General features: G+C 30.2%; 1 protein-coding gene across 2 annotated transcripts in view; it reads left to right on the top strand.

The window, feature by feature from the left end:
* Window positions 1-3725: 3725 nt before the first annotated feature.
* The window catches only part of LOC100169250 (acetylcholinesterase), a 38052-nt gene continuing 26622 nt past the window's right edge, over window positions 3726-15155 (top strand). The window contains exons 1-2 of one of the 2 annotated variants that reach the window (XM_029487334.1): window positions 3726-4015; window positions 10761-10776. The gene's annotated coding sequence lies outside the window, so the exon portion shown is untranslated. The remainder of the gene's footprint in view (window positions 4016-10760; window positions 10777-15155) is intronic. The other variant, XM_001948618.5, reaches the window with a different exon arrangement.

The following is a 15155-nucleotide window of genomic DNA, read 5'->3' on the forward strand; positions in this document are numbered from 1 at the left end:
TGTTTTCTTTTTTAGTCGTGCCTGTGTTTAAACATTATTACATTTAAGCTCTTAACAAGTTATCAAATATTTTTAATTTAATTTGATAATATTTCTCAATATAATTTATGGATTTATGTTTCACCTTTATATAGTAGTACACTAGTACACAAAACTCATTTAAAAATATTATTTTTAGCCGATCAACTATTTTGGAATGTAATTACAAAATGTGTTTCCAAGACCGACTTTTGTATTTAATTTTGAATTATTCACTGTTATTCCGGTATTCAGTATGAAGCCAATTATTATTTTTTCTCCAATATTATGTATATACAATATACAATATACAATATACATATATAAACGTAGTAGGGGAAGTAGAGAATTGAACATTTTAATTAAATATCTTTTGAAACTTTTCAAAGACAATTTTTTATTTGCTGATTGAAAATAACCGTTCCCTACCGTTTCTCATCATAAAAAAATAAAACTTTTCTGAGAATTCTAAACGTATGTTTATTTTACACTCATTTTATACAACAAAATATCGTCACGAAAAAGGTTAATCAAACATTCAAACAAACTCTGATTGAAATATAAACAACATTTTAACTATAAATATCACTGTGCAATAATTCATGTTTTATAGTTTATCGTTATTACCTTCTCTATTAGATTATTCCCAAAGCATAAGCGAATAGAGTAATTTTTATCAACTTAGGTGTAAGGGATGAGGGTAAATCGTAAATAGTCATGAAATTTCAATTACGTATATTATAAACGTGTTTCAATTGATCATAATAATATAATATATTATAAAATATTTTTAACGGAACGACCACATAGAACTCTCTGATAATTGTTTTTATATTTGCCTTAGGTACCTATAGCAAATATTATTCAATACCTACTAAATATAATCAGAAATACTTGCATCACCGTTAAGTGTTAATAATTATATCATCAATCTGGTTGCTGTGGCACAGTGCTCTGTATTCGGAGGGATAACAATGCACGTATGATTTACGTAGGACGACGTATTGTGTTACATTATAGAGCATAAAACAGAGTAATCTAATATGGTAGGACCGCTTTTATACATAAGCCATTTTAAGGGGGACTGACAGGGATGAGATGTGTGAGGTACGGTGGCAGCGGTGGTGGCGGTGGTAGTGGTGGGGCAAAAGGGATTCGTACGAAGGTGGTTGAAAATGTGAAGGGCAATACTATATGGTATACAACCCGAATTGTTCATAAAATTTGTTGTACGACGTGTGGGGGAAGAATCGGTGAGGGGTATTTAATTAGCACACAAAAAGCATTTCGCTTGTGGTATTACAGAAAATGATTACTCAATGTGTTTAAAAAATAAGGAAACAAAAGTTCAAAAAGAGAAAAAACAAATAGGTACTCGAGAATAATATTTATGATGAGTATTATTCAAAATAGGTATCTTGAGACTTAATACACACTTGCCATAACATACATTTTTCTTTTAATGTTTAAATACACATATTTTTTTCAATTTGTTCACTGCAGTTATCTCATTCAGCAGGATGGTCGCGTTTTATTTTACTTTTGATATACTTAAATACTATTTCTAAGGCATGGTATTAATATCGTTGTTTTTTAGGTTTTCTCTTGTAAAATAATACGTCACAGTTAATTACAAAATGTACATTGGTGCATTAGGTACCTACCATTAACATTTAATCTCATAGTATATATGTTGCATAACATATTTTTCGTAATGCTATGATTATTATAGGTAGCTACGTCATTTTATCGAAGATTTCTGTAGTTATAAACAACGGATTAAGGATCAACAGTCCATAATAAAGGCATTTGTGTAGCAGGTGGTGATCTACAAAGTTAAAATACCTACATACCTACAATTAATTATTAAAATAAAAATAAAATTGATTTTGTATTAGTTGTTAAGGATTATAAAAATTCGGCATACCTACATATCAAAATCAATTATATTCTAATATTATAGAATTATAGTTATTAGGCGCAAATTCCGTGTTTATGTATTAACAATAATAGTTGGTAAATGGTACTTTATCGACTCTACTATAGTACTACTACAAAACAAACGTTCAATAGGTAACCGTTGTGAAAAATGTAGAACATTTTACAGATCACCAACCAAACTTAAAATCAAAAGGTAGATCAACTGCTAGTTGCTACACTTACAATCACATGTTACACGAATGCCCTAATAAATCAATAAGCAAAATATGTCAATAACTAAACACAAATATACACAATATTAAGCAATTTCAATGTTTTTCTTAGATTTACAAGACAATTTTAGGTATTGTAGTACAATATAATATAGTTTCATTCATTTTGTAAATGTAAAAAGACAGATAGTATGTATAGGGTTCTTTATAAATTAGTAATTAAATAACATCTTTTAATATTATTATTATTAAAATCAGTTATTTTTGCAAAGGATCATTTTTAATAACTTTTTTTGTGTTTTTAATTATAACATTTTAATTTAATAATGGTATAATTCTTAATGTTGAGTTTTTAGTTGTTCAATATTTTAATTATAACAGTAACTACGTCGTAGTACATTCTTTTTGGAAGACGTACCTTTTTCTTAGGTACCCTATGCTATTTATTATTAATTTAAAATTATTATTTAATAATGTAATCAAAAGTTTTAAATAAATATTAATAGTTAATAAAGTATTAATTACTAAGCAAAACTTTTGTGAAAAGGGGAAAATGAATTATTAATTGATTTGTTGACGTAATCGAAAGCTTTATAATTGTTCGTATTACAAATTTGTTTCATACAAATATGAAATAATAATGGTAGATATGAATATATGACCGATTATTTGAAGTGCGCTATATTATCATCAGTTTTTAATTAAATAGTTGTACTATTTTTCTTTTTAAAATAGTTTAAATATAATACATTGGAGCAAACAGAAAATATTTTTTTCCCTCAATATTTACTTTTATTACTGATTATTATTTGTACTACTGTTGATAGTTGACGTTTGATAATATTGTACATTAATTTATATAAATATAACAATGTCCTTTGGGATCATTTTATTATAATTTATCAGGATATTTTAATTAGGTACCTAGTGGGTACTTATTAAAATGTAGTTATTTTACGATTTGGGTTTTTTTATCAACTTGTCGTGTCAAGCCCATTTTGTGCGATTCCAAGATGTTTACGAAAAATAAACGTTAATTCCTTACAAAAAGTGTTAATGTTTATGGTTAAAAAAATGTATAAACTAGTTTAATGTTATACGATTTGCCAATTTTCCCGGATGTAGGGAGGGGACGAGACAATTCGTGCAGGACATACGGTGATAAATAATAGTGATATTTTTGTTTCATGATTTCGTATGCGATCCCCTTGCGAAGACTTTGTGGATTTAAGTGCCACGATTATGACATATTATGTGAATAAGAACGTCGAATTGATAAAAACAAAAATCATCGCAATGCGTAAAACGGCCGTCACCGAAATCCTAGACATGGTATAGATGCGGTACGTAATTGAAACGTTCCGTGTATGAAACGTTAGTGGATTGAGGAGATCGCCGAAAGGGGGGGGGGGGTAAAAAGCCGAAAATTCTTTTCCTGCGGGTGACACCCGCCTCCCGGCCCCGAATCAATCAAAATGGGAAGAGTTGTGCTTGTGCAGGTACAGGACGACGCAATGCGGTCCTGCGTACAACCAAGGGGGAAAAACACACAGCAACGTCGCCTTATAGTCCGAGTGTCAGTCGTTAGCCGTCGCTCGTATCGCACCACAAACCACAAGTTCAGCACAACATTCTACTGTAGAAACAGTGACGAGATATTTTCTAATTTTTATTCCATCTTGCTCGTTTTATTCGTTTCACGTTGTTACACTTTTTCAGATTCGTTGACCAAATGAATGTCGCGGGTTTTTTTTTTAATGATTTAAATTAAGCCGGTGGTTGGTCGAACATTTACTACTGATTTGTAGTTTGATGATCGAATTCACTGGGAATTTGAAAATCTGGTAAGAGAGCCTATAGTATTAATATAATATACAATATAGATAAATGTATGTATATTTACATTTTAATATATATTGTGTGTGTTAAAAAATTTCAGAGACAGCGTAATTATAGTGGTACGAAGTCAAAGATATTATAGGTGGTTGATTGGTCACGTTTGATAAAATTTAACAATATCGGTTTTTTCTCAAATATTTTTATTAGATCATTTTTTACAAGTTTGAACAATAAGCTTAATTTATAAGTAAAATAAAATAATGACACGGAAATAACAGAGTGGAAATAATGGAGGTACTCCATCGATTATTTTTTTTTATAGTTTTAGCATAAATATCTTAGAATTTATTGGGTTAATAGATAGGAAAATGGTTAACTTACAACAAAATTATTAATATTACGGCCTCTTGAATAATCTGTATTTGCCTATCTTTAAGTAGTTAAAGTGCAATCGCTTAAAGCGATATCAAAGTGCTCGGAGTTTTACTCTAATAAATATTATCTTTGAACTATTTTTAGTTTACTTTATATATAAAATGGATTTCTTATGTATTTAAAAAATGTGATTCGTAAATTAAAACTATGTACCTAATATATAATTAATTATTATTTTATTTAGTTCAAACAATTTACCAGTGTGATTTAATTGACTGACCAAATTAAACACTCATTTATTATACATCAAGACTCAAGAGCAAAGAGATATGACGTATAATATAGCCGTAATCGTATTTATATTTAGGAGCAAATAATATTGTAATTTAGACTAAAGAAAATTGGTGAATTATTGTGGTTGTTGTTGTTTGAAACGACTTAACAGTCGAAAATGGAAATTTATTAGTTATTTTAGATTGGTATAAGTAGTAATAAGCACTATATTTAAGTACATTTTCATTCGTTTTTGTTAACAAAAAATTATTTTAATACAATTAATAAATTAATTTTAATGAACTTCCGTGGACTGAGTAGGTAAGATTGTAATATTGGTGCTGGTCTGGTTTTTTTCTTTAGAATATTTATTAATAAATGAAAAAGAAAAATAATTCTATAATATAAAATTAGAATAAATATTTATATAAGATTATATTATAATATAATATCATAATTATTATTTTACCTCTAATTTTTTTTTAATATTTATCGTTTCGTGGATAATACATAGCCGTTACCTTCACTGCTTTTATGAATTCTGATTTATTGGACTTCTTCAGATTTTTACTCAATACAATACAAAATATGAATAGTAATATAATAATAGGCACAAGTGTACAAACTATAAACATTTGTTTGCATATCCCAAGGAACTCTACAATAGTAAATAGATATAATTATATAATAAATGAAATAATATTATTTTATGTACGGCCGTCTGATTAAGAATAACATAAATAATTGTATTATCATTTCGAATGTTGAGTGCCCGTGAGTGCAAAGGCTCCGGTAGTGATCGCAACTCAGTAATCCTTACCAGGCCAGCGAGTCCTCAGGACAGTACTATACTTCCTAAATCCTAGATCGTATAATATCAAATAAATTGTTTGATTAAAACATGTTTGATTGAATTTTATGTTATAATTTTTAATTTTAGAATCCAAAATATAAAATATTATAACATCAATTAAGTTAAATTAAAAATTTTCCCGTCAAAAAAAAAAATAAAATAAAAACGAACTTAAAATGTGATATAATAAATTGGTTGTCTGGTCACTTGATATTTCCACAAAATGTTTCTATAATCGTTCAATCTACAATCACAGTGTTTATTCAACATCAGTGTTATTGTGAAGGAAAGACAATACTGATAGCTAATCGACTTCTGGAGTTTTAAGATAAATGTATTTGATTTCGAATTGAAATCATCACAGACCTCAGTATTTAAATCGAGTTGTTTCATAAGAATAATTATAAATACAATTTTTACAATTTAACGTTTTTTAATTGCTAAGCAGAATTGTTCATACAAATATGATATTTATAATAGAGAAGTATGCCATGTGTAATCAAGGCCGTAGCTGGACCATATTTTCGGGAGGCGTTTAAAACCAAATCATATATTTTCATTGTATGTAAAACCTACTTAAAATAATTGTTATACTCTAATAATACATCTACATTTTTGTATGCATAACATACCTGTTATAAATGTACACAATTTTAAATTAAATATTTTTATAGTATGAAGTCTAGCCATGACCGTATTTGAACATTTTGCACCCCCCAAAAAAGATCTTTAAATTTTTTTTTTGGAAACCTTTGTATTTTAATGAGTCAAGAACAATCAGTAATGCAAACAGAATTTGTCGGACGTACTTAGTTTCAAAGTTATACACTTTTGCAGTGCGTGAATTAGCAAATTTCCACCCGTCGGGGTTTTTTTTTAAATTAGATACCTTTATTAATAATAAAATATAAGGTAAGTACAATAGGTAATTTCTGATTCCACCAAAATTTTAAGGATGAAAAAACTCTCATTTACAAAAAAAAAAAAAAATATCATAAATGTTATGATCAATCTTGAAAGATTTCGAAGTTTTGAAGTTTTTTTAACCATAACTTTTACAGAATATGTGACCGACTTTTGCATGCAAAAACACAAATGTTGAAGAAAAAAATTCACAAAAATCGCTTTGGAGCTAAATTGCATTCCTTCCAATATTTCATATTTTCATTTATTAGTTAGGTACCTCTTGAATCTCTAGGAAAACCAATGTTGAATAAACATATTTAATTTTTATAAAAAAAAGTATAAGTAAAACAAAAATGAATACCTAGAATGATTTCTTTATAAGCGTTTATTTTTTTTTAACTTATTGTAAAAAACTTATTGCACATATTAATTTGAAAGAATCTAGAAACCTTTGATATACGAGTAGTTATGTTTTACACTCATATTAAAAAAATAAAATATAAACTGAAAAAATGTATTATTTATTTTAATTTCATATTTTCTGATCTTAATTGTACTAATAATTATAATCTAAGCACATTTATAACTTTCTCTTAGATTGACGATTTGAAAATAAAGTGAAAATTTCTTAAAATTCTGCTTTACTTACTTGTTATTTCTGATTCAACTGTCAATAATGTCAACGCAAACCATCTTTCTTAATTCATAGTCAACCATAAATATTTTTTGTAATTATTAATTAAGGTTATAATAAAAATAAAAATATATAATACCTATACGTTTATTTATATTTTGATACAATTAATACACAATAGTAATATGTCAATACAAATTTGCCACCCCCTAAATTGACTATAAAATTTGCCACCCTGGGCGACAGGGTACACTTGCCCCCCTCTAAATACGTGCCTGAGTCTAGAAGTCTTTTTTATTTTGTAAAACAATCGATCATAATAATATTTTGGATTGATTTCATTTTGTTTATGTACACTAAAAATAACTGGTATAAGACAAAAGACCTGTAAGACGTACTTAGTCGTCTGATGAGTTTCGTGAATAATTTTTTTAAACTTTTCTTGATAGGAGATTTGCGTTTTAGTGTTTTGATGTCGTAACTGTTAATGTACCTAGCACATAATTTCAAAAGAAAAGATATATTTCGAAAAATTTCATAATCAAATTTAGTATAATACTATGCTTCAATAGCCGAATTTTGGTTAAAACGGCAATATAATATTATAGACGAATAGTGTTCGATAAGTTATCATCATCCACCGATGAATCGTTTGTGATATATTTATTATACATTGTAAATGCTAACAAAGTTTGTATTCGCACAATTACATTATATTTATATCGGCATAAAATAATATGTAGGATTATTGTATAAGGTATAACAATACAAACATAATATTATATAGTTATCATATAATTATTAGGGAAATATGATAAATTATATAGGTAATATACTTACGAACAATTAACTCGAAAATATTATGACACGGACACATAACACGTAGTGCGCTTTGTATTCGCCAAACAGTGGAAAGAAATTTCTTTTTTCTTGTTTAAAAAATAATTCGCTTGCTTCCGATGAGCTATTGGAATGGGCATTGGAGTCTATAAAATATTATAATATTATATTATGAAACATTTAAAGTGTCAAAGCGATGATTTTGTCTATTCGACTTAGGAAACGTCCGTGTTTCTATATGTGTATACATTCGTATATGGCCATAGGTTAGGTCGAATCTTATCTTATGTGACTATACCTACTTATTATACGTAGAGGCAAAAACTCACCGTCGCGCCGTCACGTTGTAGATACAATAGACGGTTTGAAATCTTATCGAATTAAGAAATTCGTATATAAAAGTATACGTGTAAACGACGTATATTTGAGGAGAATGCGATTAGGCGTCAGTCAATATAATATAATAAACGCACAATATTATAGGTACGTACTTACTCACATCCATTATCGTATATTATATTATATTAGGTATATTATATTATATTGGGCATATTTTATTGTACTATACCGTTTAATAATATGCTCGAAAAGCGCTGGTGGTACGAACTTCAGAATACATAAAAACATATTAAAAATTATAATAATACATTATACGATATTATAATGCACAAATGTTTAAAATGCTTGTTTGCAAATAAAATTACGATACGAGACACCGAATAATAATAATAATATAATATAATGCGCACACAATTCAATAACATGAAATCCATATTATTATTGTGTACGAGTTTGCTGTATAATAATTTAGATAATGAGATTGTATATCATACCTCGTGTGTGACATTGTGTCATTGTATCGACAAACTATACAGCGTAAATTATTAGTGCCAATGCGCATTTATATAAGGCACATTAAATATATATAAGGGTGATTTACCAAGAATGCTCACACTCATTTTTTACTTGAATAATGAATTCAAATTCTGATTCTTGAAATTTTCAAATATATTTAGACCATATTTTAAAATTATTGAGATTTTTTTGTACTACTTAAGGTGGGAAGGTGTGTCTAAGCTTTTGTTTTTTAAACGAGAACCCCACTTTTTTACTGTAAATTATTTAGTGGGTTATATTTTTTAAAATTTTGAATAATAGTCCTTAAAAATGGATTTACAAAAATACAAAATATAATATGTAATTGGATTTAGTATTTACTACACTTGAAACATTTTTATAAATAATTATGAATGCTAATAGATTAATATCGATTACTGAAATTTTAAAATCGCCATAGCCCACATATCTTTCAAACCCATTATCATAAACCTATCCTTAGAAGGTACACAAAGTTAAATAACTCAAAAACTTCTTGCTTATTTAAGTTTTGATTTTGATACTAAATTTTCGCTAAATAATTTACAATTTAAAAATAGAGCTCTCTTATTTTAAAAACCAATGTTTATATCTCTACTGAACCCTTCTTAAGAATTACAAAAAAAATCTCAAGAATTCGGAAATACGGTCTTTAAGAAGATGTCAGCGCACCATTTGTTTTCTCTCTCTGATCTACGCGCAACGTAGCACATTTATGTTTAGCAGAACCAACCCTGGTGTTGTTATTTTTAATATTAGAGTGAATTTATTTATTGTCAAATTTTAAGGTAAGAACATTAGGTACCTGTGTCCCTACGTTGGCTTTTTTTATAATATTTTAATTTTTTTTTAATTTATAAGCATTTTTAAATTATAATAATTTACACGCTCACAACTAACATAAAAATTCAAATATCATTAAATAGCCAACGTAGGGATACAGATAATGTTCTTAACTTAAAGATTGATAATAGGAGAATTGCCCCTAATATTAAAAGTAATAACACAGTTTTGGTTTTGCTTAACGTAAATTTGCTAGGTTGCGCGTGGGTCAGATACAATGAAAACAAATAGTGTGCTGAAATCTTCTTAAGTACCTATATATTATAGGTATATAATAATTATATATTGTAAAAAAATTCCAAAAACATTAGATTTTTAATTACTGCATTATTTTCTTCATTATTTTTAAAGAAAAAAAGGGGATAGGCATGGTTGGTGAATCATTCTGACTATAAACAATACGCAATGGTGTAATGTAGTGTGTCCTCGGCGACTCGTAGGTATGCGTGTATAAATGTGTAACACTATACAAACGTATTTTATACTTTTATGAGTCGTCGTATTCAGATAAGAAATTCTTCGTGAAAGTCGAAAATCTCTCTTCTGTTAGCCGAATTAATAATTGGCTTAGTTCAATATGGGTATATCTACCTGTTTACGTACTATAGTATACCTACTACGTACAATACAGTAGATAATATAATAGAATATGCCTAAAAATTGAACGAAGTAGGTGGGTAATAATAAAATTAAATATATTATAATATGAAGGCGTAGACTGCCACGGCCGATAGGTATACATAATATATATATATCTATATAGATATTGTAGTTATTACTTCATTAGTTATACCTGTTTGAAGCACGTCTAAAAATATAACTAAACTGTGTATTATTATGTGTATATTCAATAATCAACATAACGAAAAAGTATAAGTACCTAATAGCTACTGGCGCTACTGTCTATATTTCAATATGCGTATAGGTATTTACGTATAGCACAATATAAATGGGTATATTCAGTTGTTAAAAAATCTTTCACATGATGAAGGCTTTTTAGTGCTGATCTTAATAATGACGACTGTCTTACGTATATTCCTAAATAAATAGATAATAATAATTACTGTTTATATATATATTAATTAATATACTGGAACATAAAATATAGGTTGTTAAAAATGAAGTATTTACAATTTTTCCTTGATTTCAGAGTTGACAAAACAGTGGTAAGTAGTAACACTATTCCAATCTATGTTTTGTAGTAAGCAATATACACGAGAGCTAATTATGATATCTTATAATTTGAAGACGATGTTCACAGATAGAGTTACTATATCATCTGTGAGTAAATAATTGAGTATATTATATATATATATTTTTGGATTTTTCATGTAAAACTTCATCGACATAATAAGGGAGTTTTGATATTTTTATACGGTAAAAGTAAAAAAAAAAAAAACGTTATGCCTACTATAATAGTTCTATGTAGCCGAAAAATATATTATAATTTCAAGTAAACCGATAAATTTTAATGACTAAAGTTCATTGTTCTACTCGGAATGTGTGTGTTTTATTTTTTTTTTGTTATCGCTTGATGGCACGCACTCGACTAGTGGTTGTCAGCATATCAGGTAAACCAATAGGTTTAGGCCAACAGCTCCTGTACAATATTATATAATATAGTAGTATGTGTAGTAAAATGTATATATTATGTATTATTTTTCGGTTTGGTTCGTTAATCACTGATTCTTGGGGGGGGAGGGGGGTGAATAATATAATTCCCACAGTATAATCATCCTATACACACGATATACAAATATACAATACATACTAGAGTAAGTCACAAGGATGTTTTGGAAGCGTGGAGTGAAATGCCGCGGCGCACGGAACAAAAGCAATTAAATCGGTTTTCTTTTCGGGTGCAGCACTCGAGGCAATGTCAAGAGAGCTTGGTGCGAGTAACTAGGCAGATCGCCTGCGCGCTTTACATATATATATATATACATATACGTATATACTGCATTATACCTACATGTATATATATATATATATATACATATGAAAGAGACAAGAGGCGCAGACAAAACAATGTATAACGACTTGAAACGAGCAAGTGGAGGAACGTGGTTATACGATTTAAAATAAATTAACGTGTATATAGCGCGTATGTTGTACACTATAGCGCCTAGTTGTGTGTGTTTTTGCGACTAATATACGCGTATATATATTGCATTGCGAGCGAAATAACGAACTAATTATTGCTGTTCGAAATAATAACATAAAAGGCGCGCACGCGGCTACACAATATAATAATAATATATACAATATCGTAATGAATATATATATACGCTGTACGCACAACAATACATATAGCGATCATAACGATATTTTAATGCTCTTATATAGTTCTATACCCGACATGTCATTATTGATAGGCGTATAGGTGCTGGTAACAGTAATAAATTATAATAATATGGTCGCATCGTTTTTCCGTCTACAGACACCGCGTAATACACCTACCTACACTCGAATCAAATTTCAATTCCCCCGTCGTTTGGACTTTTAGTGCCGGCACTAATAATATGCAGATGGTATAGGTATATGTATATTATTAAAGTCGCACCGCTGCAGTATTATAATATATATTATATTATAGGTAGGTATATATAGGTACGACGAAAATAAAATAAAATTTCCCGCAGTGCAGTTCGTTTTTACATTTCCCGACTCGTACCCAAATATTGTTGAGTGTACGTGTTGAGTGTAAGCGATATATTTATACAATATATAAAAAATATTCCATCGTTTTAAGGTTGACGCGCGCGCGTTACCGTCGTCTGTCGGCTTCATGCGATGTTTTCACGCGGCTGCCGTTGTTTATTCTATACGAATATATATATATGTTCGATAATTGATTTTTAAATAGATTTCCGAGTTTGAAGACATTTTCAGTCAATTTGCGCGGGAACAACATTGACAGATCTCACATCGTCCTTATCGGATGTACCGCTCCAAAAACGTCATTATCATTCATACATTTATAATATAATATCAACAGTGGTGACGGTGGTCGTCGTCGTAGAAGTTTTCGATGTCATCGTTACTACCTATAAAGCTTTGTATATAATGCTACCTTTTTTTTTTTTATTATTATATATATTATCTTTTTTTTTATATTTGGTACGTTTTCCTTTGAGCAAAAGATCGAGTAGCCCATTAAAAAATATCTTTTTGTTGATCGCGAAGAAGTCGACGTTTCGGTGTGACGGCTGAAAAACTCGAGATAATTAGAATGTCGTCGAAGGACACCGAGGAGGTGGTAGCGGTGGAGGTGGTGATTGTATATAGTGGAAGGACGGGACGCCAAAAATGAACGTTTTAATGCGAACAAGACGACGAGGAGTGATACTTGGGTGGTGTGTATATAATATATATATATACATGTGTGTGTGTGTAGGAAACATGCCGTCGCAATTGATTCGGAATTTGTCCACCCCAGGACAATACGCTCCTGCAATCAGTCTTTGCCGTGTACGTACATCTGCACGATTCGAACCGATTAAACCGACCATTTTCTTATAATTTCCGGGTCGGAGGAAAACAATGGCGCCACGTTAACCTGCTGCTATACGGTGCCGCGTCCGTGCCCTGACGGACTTGACAATTTGGTCGGTATAATAATAATAATAATTTCCGTCCGCAATTAAAACGCTGTCGCCAGTCACTCCTGAAGCTATTCAAACAAACACACTGAGCGACGTTGTTGTTGTTATTAAAAAGAAAACAACGTGACGGTTACGGCGGTGTCAAACCGCGGGGATAGTTCGACACGAATGGTCTGAAAATGAAGCGCGGGGTCTTGGGCATCAAGGGTTCGTGGGGTAGCATGGTTGTGGGTCGCGGAGAGGGTTTGGCAGGGGGCGCGTTGTCGGAGTGGTCGAGAATCGGTGAGGTGGGCACGAACGGGGTGAGGACGGAGACGGGGCTGGCGGCGATGGCTGACGGAGAGAGAGTGAGAGAGAGAGAGAAGATATTGATTTTCCCCCCGGATACGAGTACCGAGTCATTTTGATGAGATTTTTCTTTGCTCTCTCGGACCTTATACATTCACCCGCAAAATGAAAATGTGTACAAACGAGATTTCGCGTCGGAGCAAACGTATGTCTAGGTACACTGCATTATATATTATGGGCAAACGCCTAAAAAACGTTACCTTTGATTAAGAGGTATAAACGACGAAAGCGATCTGTCGTGTTACGTGAGTACGCGACGGCGTTTTAATGCTATTCCCGAACGGGAACAAAACATATGTGTTCAAATCGTTTTGGTCGATTAAAAATCACTTTGACACCGCCGTCGCCGTGCATAACTCCTCCAAAGCAGATCGTCTCGGCGGGATTTATCCACCTATACATATCTTAGGTTTAGGTATAATATATTAATGTAAAACAACAACAATATTAATAATAATGTAATACTGTACACTGGAGATAGTTTGCTACATAGTTTCCGAATTATCATGTACGCGTTAACATTGTTCGTGTTTCCGAAAGCGATTGTGCAATTTTAATATGGTACATTCCACGGAATCAAAATAATAACATTCTCCAACTTTCGGGGTCTTGATAAAGTCGATAAATTTTCGTGAATTGAATTGGGTTGTTACACTATACACTGTCATTAGATTAATTCCGAACGAAATTACTCCTTAGATTAATGCGGCCCATTGAGTTTTGCAGTATATATTATACCTATATATTATTATATTACGGATATGTCGTCATTATAGGTACGCTATAGGCCATACTAATATATTATATAGGAAACCTTTCATTATATTTTGTTGTTACAAATTACTTAAAGTCTTTCGCGTCCAACCCAAATCGAGTGATGGAGTTTAATTGATTGCAGCGTTGAAACTATTTAAAAGCTACCTATACTGTTGATTGTCGATAGGAGTCGAGTATAGGATGCCAATTGCCAATGATGATTAAAAAAAAAATTGATTGGAGTATCAATTGCCTGCAGTATTAAGTTTCGTAGAAGTAAATTAATTTTGATAAAAAAAAAAAAAAAGGTGGGTAAGTGGATGTCGCTCTGCTATACGGTAGGTTACAAGTGGGTCACTGTATAATGGATAGTATTAAATTTGAATTCAATGATATAATAACACTGTATAAGAAAAACGATCCTGAGCGGAGACGGTATGTCAGTCTAGATATTAGACATACATATTTAGGTATACTTATCTATAGTATTATTAATAATTTTCAAATTAATCATATTATAATATCCATTAGGTAACGCGTTATACATCAACAACAAACCGTGGTACTATCATAGATATATAATAGTATACTTTAGAAGTTTCAAGTACCCACAAGTAATATTATACAATCACAACAAAATAACTAGAATAGTTATTCCAGGTTTTTAATATGTAATTTCATCCAAATTCGAACTTAAAATGACTATAAAAATAAACTGTGCTTATGTATTTCTTAGAATTTTTGGTAACAGAATTAAATAATTACGTGGAATCTTGTTTTTAATTTTCAATCCTTAGATATAAAAGTTGAACATTTTATAAATTTTTAACTACAAA

Source organism: Acyrthosiphon pisum, chromosome A1 (genome assembly GCF_005508785.2).
Source record: "Acyrthosiphon pisum isolate AL4f chromosome A1, pea_aphid_22Mar2018_4r6ur, whole genome shotgun sequence".
In the NCBI taxonomy this organism is placed as follows: Eukaryota; Metazoa; Arthropoda; class Insecta; order Hemiptera; family Aphididae; genus Acyrthosiphon; species Acyrthosiphon pisum.